This window comes from Neomonachus schauinslandi, chromosome 2 (assembly GCF_002201575.2).
Source record: "Neomonachus schauinslandi chromosome 2, ASM220157v2, whole genome shotgun sequence".
NCBI classification, from domain to species: domain Eukaryota; kingdom Metazoa; phylum Chordata; class Mammalia; order Carnivora; family Phocidae; genus Neomonachus; species Neomonachus schauinslandi.
Genome location: NC_058404.1, coordinates 33,351,032 through 33,363,505, shown reverse-complemented (window position 1 = coordinate 33,363,505; position 12,474 = coordinate 33,351,032).

Here is a 12,474-nt window from a genome sequence, read left to right as displayed (position 1 = left end):
AATGAAAGAAATAAACTTCTCTCTTGTTTCACCAATGCTTTTATTGTATATAGTTCAATATAATACAAAGTGATACAAATGGGTCTTTAAAGACCTGTAAGACGTATTTGTGGTTCCTGTTTGACCTTTCCTCCCCTTGGTCACCTCATATATGCTGACAGGAATTCTTCCTGAGGAACTTTCTCTGGCTTGGGATAGTTCTGACTATTATGATTTCATTGAATGAGAGAAGAGATTTCTGCTTGTTGCACCTGGAACTACTTTATTGAGTGTCATCAAAAATATCCAATTATGGGGCGCTTGGGTGACTCAGTCAGTTAAGTGTCCAACTCTTTTTTTTTTAAGATTTTATTTATTTATTTATTTGAGAGAGAGAGAGAGTGAGAGAGCACAAGAGGGGGGAGCGGGAGAGGGAGGAGCAGACTCCCCGCTGAGCAGGGAGCCCGATGCGGGACTCGATCCCGGGACTCCAGGATCATGACCTGAGCCGAAGGCAGTCGCTCAACCAACTGAGCCACCCAGGCGCCCCAAGTGTCCAACTCTTGGTTTCAGCTCAGGTCATGATCTCATGGGTCCGTCGTGGGATGGAGCCCTGAGCTGAGCCTCGCATTGGGCTCCATGCTCTGTGGGAGTCTGCTTGAGATTGTCTCCCTCTGCCCCTCACCCACCTCTCTCTCAAATAAATAAGTAAATAAAAATATCCATTTCTTCTTCACTAGAAAAGTATTTGGATTTCCAAGGACAGTTATAATGCCCTCCCTGGTTCTTCCTTCTGTTTTGCAATTAGATGTGGTATAAAATTCCCATCTTTACTTAGTTTCTAGGTGATAGCCAAATGTAGATACCCCTACATATTGTTTCCCAATCGTTTTTATTATTGTTTTGTTTTGTTTTATAAGACTCTTACTACTATGGATCCTGTGACTATAGAAGTGTTAGTAAAATCTTACAAATAGCGTTATTGCCAGCAAGTGCCCTTCTAGCTCCAGTGGAGAGCCTTGGGGGGACAGTGCAAGGGAGAAAGAAGGAACCCCCTGGACACTGCATTTTTCCTGGTAACCATTCTCAATAAGGATGTCCACAGGTATCAATGAAAGGTTTAAAATGTTTCAAGCCATGTTGTGTATTGCTATAAGTCAGCATCTTCATCTGTAAGGAGAAACCTTAATAGTATCACTTTCCCAGAGTAACTGTGAGGGTGAAATGTAAATTCCATGTACATACCTCTGTAAAGACTTAGAAGTGCTGAGACTCGGTCTCATCAAAGTTTCAGCAAGACAGTCTAGTTGTTACTCCAAAAATGTGTTCTATTTTTAGTCCTACTTGCTGGTGGAATTTGATACATTGGCTATGATCATGTCCTTTGCGGTTCTGGGAATCTTGACAGACTGTCAGATTTGCTGCCTCAATTTGAGAATAGAAAATGTTTCTCTCTTCCTGGGATGGTTTTCTCCTTTCCTTCTCAGTAAAGTCCTACTAATACATTAAGACTCAGCCTAAGCGTCGCACATTTCTTGTTGACTGTCCCTTCCCCTGAAATAGCAAACTCCTCAAGGGAAAGGGCCTTTCTATTCATTTTTAACCACCTTAAGTGGTTAATATCATATCATTAATATCATAGCTGGCGTTCTATGGGTGACGGCCACAGGTTTGTTGAATGATAGTGAATCACTGAGGCATGAAAATAATAGATGTTGAAAAATAGCTACTTTATATCTTTTCCTTCTTTTTTTTTTTTTTAAGGACCAGACTACTGTATATTTGATTTCAGACAGGATAACTCTCTTTTCAAAATAATTAATGTTTTTTAAATCTCTTACTATGTACCAAACTCTGTGCTAAGTGTTTGAGATACATTATTTCATTTAAATCTTCACAAAAATCCAGTGCAGTGGATTTGAGCCTCATTTGACAAAAAGGGAACCTAACTTCTTTAAGTTTACATGGCTACTGAGTCATGGAATGAGTTCTCTCTCATCCCAAATCTATACTTTAAATCAGGATGCCACACAAATGCTTTTCAAAACTTAATTTTGAGTTAGACAAGTCACCTGGGGATGTTGTTAAATGCAGGTCCTGATTCAGTGGCTCTGAGATGGGCCTGAGAGTCTGCATTTCTGACATGCTCCCAGGCACTACTGACTCTGTGCACAGACACAATAGAGTAGCCTGGATCTACTCACTGCCTTCCCTCCAGATGTGTCTCAGCTGCTCTGGTTTATAGTCCTGACACACTCCATCCGTTGGTTGCTGTCCAGCTCAGCAGGAGGCACATGGGAGATTCCCTTTTCTGCAGTCCCCACATCACTCGTTTCAAGCCTGATATCCATCTCATCTTCTCCATCACCTTCTGTCTTTCATCTGCCTTATCTGTGCGTGTTCTGACTCTTGACCCCACTGTCCAATTTCTCAGTCATCATCCTCTTCAACATCCACTGTTCACCCTGCCTGTGATTCACAGATCACTTTTGAACATTAGCCGAGAGACCTTCTTTAGCTCATGGCCTTTTTGAAATTAGAGTTGCTAGGACATATCCTCAGCAACATGGAAGATTTAAGCTCACATAGACCCCCTTTGAGCTCCAAACACGTAGTAATCCTGGATGAAAGAAAATCAGAAATATATATAGCCAGGTTTGAAAGATGGTAAAATGACTTTCCAATAATAGAGAATTCGTAACCAATGCAGTTATTGTACAAGCTACTCAGTGGTAGTCCAGAAGGTAATAGATCTAGATATAGGTGTGCACACTTCAGGGGGGTTATGGTTCAACGTCCATCCAGGCACAGAAGCTGTAACCTTGAAGACTGCATGAGACAGACAGAACTAAGAACAATGTACCCAGAGAAATCTCTGGAAGACTTCTCTTCCAGGAACAGGGAATTTAAAAAACAACCACTACCATGGACAGCAGCAAGAAAACATCCTCCTCCAGGGTCTTTCAGAGGTAAGAAAAATCTCTTGTGAAAATCAAAACCCCAAGACTTCACCATGGACAGATGTGAAACCTTAATGGACACCGTGTATACTACAGGTATCCCATTTGGATGAATTAACATAGCAACTGAATTCAGAATAGCAAATGACCTGAGACCTCCAGGAAAAGCATATACCATACTCTTCTACTTATAAATTTCTAAATGACATTGCCCACAGATAGCTTGCAACTCACACCACACACACATACATACAAACCAACCTACAAATTCCCACTGAAAGTGAGCTCGTAGTAAAACATTGCAAAATCAAGACTCCACCATGGACAGATGTGACACATACCTCATGTAATGCAAGTTTCCCAGGATGTAAACTAACATATAAACTGAACTGAGAGTAATCTTACCCAGAGCCCAAAGTTGAAGCTCAGGCCATGGCGCTTTATTCAGAAACTAGAACAACCTATGTTGCAGAGACATTTTGTGTGCACACATGCTGTGCACAAGCACACACATACACACACACACCACAAATGAGCAAAAAGACTTCCATTGAAAATGAACTTGCAATGAGACATTACAAATCTCAAGACTTACGTGAGACGTATGGTGAATTAATATATGAACTGAAATCAGGGAATTGATTTCCCCAGTGCTCAGCAGGAGAAGCTCATGACATAGCATTCTATTCGGAAATTTCCCAAACTCATGGTGCACAAATCTCCCATAGAAAAATCAACTTCCACTGATTATAAGTTCAGAATAAGATAGGGTAAATCCTTTAGGAGAAGCTCTACCTTATATGTGACTGGACACACTAAAACTACAAGGTATAATAGAACAACCTAAAAGAGACTATAAGTTTATTTAAAAGTATTAAGGAACAAAAAGAAAAAGTAAAAATTACAATGAGAGAAAGGACACCATGAAAAATAGATAAGAAGACTTTCAAAAGATGCAAATCAAACTAATGATGAAAAGTACAATCATTAAAAGTAGTTAGTTGACGGATGAAGAAGGAGATTTGATAGAGAATTAATTAACCCAAAAGGAAAAAAAGTAAGGAATTACTGATAACTCAGCCCAGAGGAAGAAATTAATGAAAAAATAAAAACAAGGCTAAGAGACATTAAAGATAGTATGGAAATTTTAACACGTGCATCTTTAAATTTCAGAATTTTTTTAAAAAGGAAAAATGACGGAAGGGCAATACTGAAAAGATTATTGAAATTTTTTGAGAATGGAAGGCACACATGGGTTCTGAGATTGAAGAAGCCTGCCATATTCTGAGTTTCTAACCAAAACTGTCTGTAGAACAACAAAGAATGATGATGGCCGTAAAAGCAACCATAAGAAGGAGGCTGATTATGTACAAGAGAAAAGTAAATTTGAATGGCAGCCAACCTCTTTGCTATGTTGAAAGGAATAATCATCTATCTAGAGTTCTATATCCAGCTGAACTACCATTTAATAAAGGCAAATTGCAAATTGCTTTTTTCTAATAAAGCAAAGATTTTCAGTAAAACAAAGAATTTCAATAAAACAAAGAATTTTCTTCTATGGACTTCTACTGAATGATCTTTTAAAGGCTGTGCTCAATAAGAAGAAAATTATACATTATATGTTAAAAAAAAAGAAGATAGTAGGAAGGGAAAAATGAAGGGGGAGAAATCAGAGGGGGAGATGAACCATGAGAAACTATGGACTCTGAGAAACAAACTGAGGGTTCTAGAGGGGAGGGGGGTGAGGGGATGGGTTAGCCTGGTGATGGGGATTAAAGAGGGCATGTACTGAATGGAGCACTGGGTGTTATACGCAAACAATGAATCATGGAACACTACATCAAAAACTAATGATGTAATGTATGGTGATTAACACAACATAATAAAATAAAAAAAAAAAAAGAAGTCAATGAGAAAAAAAAAAAAAGAAGAAAATTAAACCCAGAAGTAAAGATTAGCTTTCACCAATAGAAGCAGGCAAACTGATAAACTTGCTAAACATGAGGAAGTAGGTAAATACTCATTAATTGTAAAGAAAAATTAAAATAATAATATAATTTGAAGAACGATTTTGGGATTTGACTGTAAGGAAAATTAAAACACTAGGTAATAGCATGGAATTTGAAATGGCATCATTGGAATTAAGGTGTATTTATTTCCCTTTGTGGTTCAGGTGGAATACAGAGACCATAGCTAAATGTATACGCTCCCAAGTCAAATGTGCATTTTAGGGTTAGGAGAAGAGAGAATTTCCAATCCAGAGAAAGGAGGTGTAGGTATATTACTTTTCTATGGATGCCGTAATCAATGACCAAAAAGGACAGCTTAAAACAATGGAAATATTCTCTCACAGTTCTGGAGGCCAGATGTTTAACATGTTTCACTGGGTTAAATTAGTTTCCCAGGCCCAAAGGCTTCTGGAGGTTCCAGGCGAGAATCTGTTGCTTGCCTTTTCTTATTTCTGGTGACTGCTGCCATTCCTTAGCTTATGGTTACATCACTCCAATTTCTGCCTCTCTCTCCACATCATCTTCTCCTGTGTGTGTCTGTCTAATCTCCCTTGGCTTCTCTCTTTTAAGGCTACTTGTGATAGAATTTAGGACCTACGCAGATCATCCAAGATGATCTCCTCACCTCAAGATCCTTCACTTCACTTCATCACATCCGCAAAGACCCTTTTTCCAAAGGAGATGATATTTACAGGTTCCAGGGATTAGTATATGCATATATCTTTGGAGCCATTGTTCATCCCACTAAAACAAGAATCACAAAAACACAGTCTATCCGAACACAACAGAGACAGAAATAATGAGAATAATATGGCCAATAATATGACCATTTTCTATCCACTTTGGCTGTTATTGACTGTTTCATTTCCTCAACTTATCCTTTTACTCTGAACCTAAATTGGAGTAATGGAAAGCATTAGGAGAAGAGTCATCAAACCGTGGCCCATGGACCAGATCCAGCTCCCCATCCATTTTTGTAAATAAAGTTTTATTGTGGGGCACCTGGGTGGCCCAGTCAGTTAAGTGTCTGCCTTAGGCTCAGGTCATGATCCAAGGGTCCTGGGATCGAGCCCCATGTCTGGCTCCATGCTCAGCAGGGAGTCTGCCTTTCCCTCTGCCTGCCGCTCCCCCTGCTTATGTCTCTTTCTCTCTCAAATAAATAAATAAATAAAATCTTTTAAAAAATAAAGTTTTATTGAAACACAGTCATGTAAATTCTTTACTTATTATCTCTGGCTGCCTTTATGCTATAATAGCAGGGTTGAGGAATTGTAACAGAGACCATAAGGCCTGCAAAGCCAAAAGTATATACTCTCTGGCCCTTTCCAGAAAAGTATGCCACATCTTGAATTAAATGATCCACTCAAAGTGGAAATAGGAAGGAAGAGAATTAGATGAATTAATTGACTGTGTGTGTGTATGTGTGTGCATATGAGATGCATATTTTGAGTTAAGATTGTCATTATTAGTCTGACACCTTCAAAGGAATTAAAGTTCTCTCAGGGAACTGACAAGTAAAGGAAAAAAGTTTCGCTTCCTTGGATTTGGAAATTTGGATTCAGGATTTTCTTCAACTCTGCAGAATATTCTTAGAAGGAAGATTTGCAATTAGATGCTAAGCACATTGGACTAGAGGGATAAGGAGCTGTAAATACTGCCAAAAATTTTATGAAAAGTGTATGCAGCCTGTATTTTACTCCTAATGGGATGCACATTTTGGCCTCATTTTTACTTCTATTGTAAGCTGCCTCAAATCATTTTGGTGGAAGTAGATGTGGTATAAATAAATAACCATACATGGACAGCATGGAAGAAAGAAAAAATGTAGAGCAGAAAAAATAAACCTCGTAAGTAGCTGTATTTTAAGTGGAAAGTCAGGCTTTGCATTAGGTAGTATTTATAAGATATTTTGTGGAGTGCCTTAAAATGCCAGGGAAATGTCAATGATGGTCACAGCTCTTGAAAACAATAGTGTCAGAATAGCTAACTTCGTTATTGCACTGCTTGGCTTTCACTTCTTCACAAGAAACAGAATACCTGTTCCCCAAGGCTCTATGTCAAGTTCAGAGATCACATGCTCGCCCACCCAGGGGGCCACTGACAGCTTTCACTGACATGCTCCCCTAACAGAAGGAGTGAGTTCACTTGGACTCTGAATCTACAACGAGCATGGCTAAATATTTAGGGATCTGATGTTTTAGGTTTCTTTTTTCTCTTTCTGCCAATTTTAGAAAAGGAACGATAGATATTTCTGTTTTATGAAAAAGCCTCCACATTATTTACACTGATATTGTCTGAGCTGCCTAGAAAGTAAGCTGGAAGAATTACCACTCTCTACGGTTTGAGACAGACTTCTTCTTAAAGAGAACTGACAAGAATAACAGGATCACTCCTCACTCCATCCTTCGTTCATTATGCTTAGCCTTGCATCTCTTCTCTGCCTATCTTGCAAGATTTTCAGCAGAGGAGAGAAGTGTCCCAAGATGTGGATGGAGGAACAGGGGAGAGTCCACTCTGGACTCCCCAAAGAACATCAGGAAGCATACTGATGAAGCAAACCTAAGTTCATTTGGCCCACTGCAGGTAGGGGGGATACGACCCTGGTAGGAACTTTCTGGTGTCTCAAAAGCAGGAGTTAGGGGAGGATATTTAAAGGGTTTTGTTATTTGGGCAGATCTTTCAAGGCAGAGAGCTGATTAGGTTCAAATAAGGTTTTTTGGCCTGATATTTTAAGATTGGTGGACTCCATGAGGTGATGGTCTTAAAGTCTTGATAAGGTCTAAAATCTTGATAAGGAAATTTTTTGTTTGCCAAGTGAGCTATTTGCCCAAGGGAACAATGTGTTTATCCTGATAGGAGAACTATTTACCCAGATGAGCAAACTCTTTGTTCCCATAAATTGATTTGCAGAAATTCCCTGAAGCAAACAGTGAAATTTTTTATGGCTTTACAGCCTTATCTTTCTGGGCGAGAGTTAAGTCAGGTTGACAAAAGTGGCTTGCTGAGTTCTGCAGTTATCTGGATTCAGGACAGCCTCCATTCTTAAAGGTTTTACCCTAAAACATGATACAGATTTACAGGCTAAGGTCATTCTCATTTCTCCACTCTTGGGAGTTGAAACTTGTTTCTTATATATCTCCAAATATATTTTCCTGAACAAAAGTGTCTAAAACTTACCATTGTTTGGGGAACGTTGTTAGCCTCTGCTCATCTGGTCACATTCAGGTATCTGGCTGCTAGCTTACTGTCTACCCTCGCTCAGCCTTCAGTGGAACTGAGGTTCTCATAAAGAATTGATAATAGAAGGAAAAATATTTGGCCTCCTTGGAATGGGAAATATGGACTCAGGATTTCTTTCGACTCTGCATTCAGCTTTCTTAAATGCAAGAATCGGTCAGATGCCAAGCACAGTGGACTAGAGAGAGAAGCGGTAGTAAAAGTTGACAAAGGCATGCCTACCAAGCTGTATCCTTTACCCATCTCCTACACCAGGTGCTCCATTTCAAGAAATGGGAGAACAAAGCAGAAACTTGGACAGATGACTATGGTTGTTTGTTTGTTGGTTTGTTAGAAAGAGAGTGCATACGTGTGAGCGGGGGAAAGGGAGAGGAGTAGAAGGAGAGGTAGAAAGAATCTTAAACAGGCTCCATGCTCAGCACAGAGCCCAAAGTGGGGCTCAATCTCACTACCCTGAGATCATGACCTGATCAGAAGTCAAGAGTTGAACGCTTAACCGACTGAACCACTCAGGCACCCCCCAGATGACCATGTTTTTAGAACCTGATTCTGTACATGGAAGCCTGATATTTTGTGTGGCTTTATTGGGGCCCCTCCGTAAGCACAGGGTCATCTATGTAATGCAAGAGTTCGTCCTAAAATATTATCAAATCCATCAGAAACAAAGCCCTTTACTGGACCAGAATTTTCATGCAGCCACCGCCCAGAGACTTCAAACCGTAAGATCAGACTCTTTGCTATCAATGACAGTCAAAATTAGGCCTAAGTTTGCCAGGGTTATTTGTTCTGTGATTAAAAATGATGGTGCCCTTTCTTACCTCCCTCATTCTCCTGGAGACCATTGATTTCTTTGTTCTTTATGTGTTGCTATAGATCCTGAATTTTTTCTTTATCATCCTTCACTAAAGTCTTAACATGGCTCTTGAGCCTGGGTCCATAATAACTCTCAGCAGCTAGCTACGGGGAAGACTACCGTGTCCCGTGTGTATATTCCATGGAGACTGTCTTAATGTTTGAGGTCAAACATTAAGTCCATCTGAATTAGTCCATCTGAACTAAAAGAAAAGTTGACCAGAAAGCTGCCCTTCTGCTTCCCATTCCACCAGTCTGCTTTGAACCTTATTTTCCATCTAATTAAGCTTCTTTTCTTGACTCCTCTCTTTCCTGAGTCTGGTTAGGACTGGGTTTTATTTTTTTATGTTTTGTATTTTTGTGATTTCAGAATGTGAGTACAGACTCTGACCTGGCACATAATCAGAGGCCACTTCTAGCAATTGTCACCAAGATCTACGTCCTATGGTCATGCAAAGAAGACTGCACCCAGCACCTCCTAGAGACCCCCCGGGTATTAAATCCTGGTGCTTGCCCTCCTCCCATTGTAAAAACTGTTCTTGAAGGCTTCTTGCCCAAATGCTCCCTCTTCATGTCCTTTCACCCAAGATGTGGCTCATCAGACTTTCATTTGGGACTCACATTTCTCAGGGGAAGGTGGGAGCCCCAGAGCTTGTTCAGACTGCTGGGAACTTATGGGGCTGTTCCTGCTGCTAACCCCACCTGGAGCTGCCTTGTTCTCTTGCAAGCTTGATTCTGGCACCCCCTCCTTCCACCCTCATTGTCTTCCCTCTGCCTTTCCTATGGATTCTCCTTTTCAAAAAAAGTTAGCCAGAGCCTGTTCCTCTTGCCTGCAAGGAAAGTACCTTCCCAACTTTTGTTGCCTTCAAAAATTGAGGTCAACCTCTTGATTTTAGCCTGGAATGCCATGTCCTGCACTGGCTAATTGCAACAGAACACGCGCATCCTCCATCAGTTACAGCAAGTTCCCTACATAAAGCTCTATGAAAACAGGTACACTTAGAGGAAAAAATATTTTCTCCTAAATTGAATACTACATCTGGCTATATCAGGGACAAATTACTTCCTCCTCTCATATGATAAAGCCAAGTCAACAAAGAGACCATTTCAAAAAGCAGTGAGTCACTATCAATTTTGGCTCAAAGTTAGCCATTCAGAAACCTAGCTGTGTGTTTTATGTTCCTAGCTCTGTGTGTGTGTGTGTGTTTGTGTGTGTGTGTGTGTGAGAGAGAGAGAGAGAAAGACAGACAGACAGACAGAGAGAGAGAGAGAGAGAGTGCTCACGCACACACACATGGACAGACAGACAGATATCCGAAATGGAAACACAGAGCTCCGTTGAACAAACCAGCAGTGTTTGATTCATCACACTTTTCCCAAGGGAGTGCTCTTCCTTGTACTTTCATTTGCATCTAAACTGGTCTTAAAATCTCCTGTCTTCCTTATCTAGTCATTCTTTGGTAGTAACAATCACATGACAATCCAAATGGCACTGAGGTTAAGATTTCCTGAAGGCCTCATATCTTGCAATTCTCCACGTACAGGGCAATGGTCTTTGTGTCCAGGGCAAATCTATTTGTGTCCAGAGGCCTTATCTACACTCACCTTCCTCCTAGATTTTTATTCAAACGAAATCCTGTTAATGTGATTCGCAGAGGCTATTTTAAAGAGAGAGAAATCCTGGAAGATTAACCATGGATGGGGTTCTCATTTGCCCTTTGTCATAATGATGGTTTTGATAAAGATTAGACGTGGACTAGTGATTAATGAATACTATTTATATGCAGCATTACAATATACGTGATATACACACACACACGTAAGTACACTAAACATCTAGCTCTCATTTTATGGCTCCCAGCATCCTTGAGATGGGTGTTCATATTGTTGACATTAGTAATCCCAATTTAGAAGTAAATAAACCCGGTGTCCCCAGACTTCAAGTGACTTGCTTTGGTCACAAGTTAGCACGTGAATCTCACGACTGAAGGATGTCTATGTACCAGCAACATCAGCATAGCCTGGGAGAATGTTAGAAGTGCAGACTCCCGGGCACCACCCAGAGCTGCTGACCCGAAGTCTATATCTTCTCAAGACCCCAGATGATTCTTTTGCACACCAGAGTTTAAGGAGCACTGCTCTGGATCAGATCTCTATTATGGGTCATGGAAGCTTTAGTGCTTTTATCACTGGCTACCACCTTCTTCCTCAAAGCTTTTCTCCAGGATCATGTCCTAGGAGTCTGGCAATTAAGGTAAGGGGTCCCAAAGTCTGGGACCTCCGCATCTCCTCGGCTTTTTCTTAGTCTGAGAAGTTGTTCATTGTCACTGTTGGAAAACAATAGTAAGCAGAGCTACAAGAGGACAGAAAGCAGGAGAGAAAAACAAAGTGTGCTCAGTAGATTATTTCCTGTTCCATCTGATTTAAAGAGCTGCTCCACAAAGCACAAACCATTAGGACTAAATTTTGAGGAGACTGGGGAGAGCCACAAATGGAGTCATTTTGCTGTCTGCTGTTAATGTAATCTACCAGGTAGACAGACATGATTTTGTTTCATTTGTCTCAGGGCTGTAGTACACTCTTTCTGTTGTGGCATTTTCACAATGAAAAATGGCATGATTTAAGAATGTGCAAAATTATATGTCTCACCGGGAGATCTAGGTTGGCAGGACCATATATTTAGGCCAGGCCTGTACGAAGATGTAAAGCGGCCAAGACCACTGCCCTGGAGCCCCAGAGGCTGAATTCTGTTCTGCCAGCCCTGCTCAGCCACCTGTTCCCACTGAACATTAGAAGGTTTACCTGTTATCCCAAAGCCAAGGAAAACACAAACCAGGATGCTGTGTCAGTTTATCTGGTTCTGATCATGCTTAGGATTTGAAATTAACCAATGTCTGATCCATGATTTGATTGGTGAAACTCAGAGGGCTGCAATCATTTTAAGGTTTGAAAATCTACCTGCCCCTCTCTGGAAAACAGTATGGAGATTCCTCAAAAAGTTGAAAATAGAGCTACCCTATGACCCAGCAATTGCACTACTGGGTATTTACCCCAAAGACACAAATGTAGGGATCCGAAGGGGTACGTGCACCCCGATGTTTATAGCAGCAATGTCCACAATAGCCAAACTGTGGAAAGAGCCAAGATGTCCATGGACAGATGAATGGATAAAGAAGATGTGGTATATATATATATATATATATATACAATGGAATATTATGCAGTCATCAAAAAAACTGAAATCTTTCCATTTGCGATGACGTGGATGGAACTGGAGGGTATTATGCTGAGCGAAATGAGTCAATCAGAGAAAGACATGTATCATATGACCTCACTGATAGGAGGAATTCTTAATCTCAGGATACAAACTGAGGGTTTCTGGAATGGTGGGGGGTGGGAGGGATGGGGTGGCTGGGTGATAGACATTGGGGAGAGTA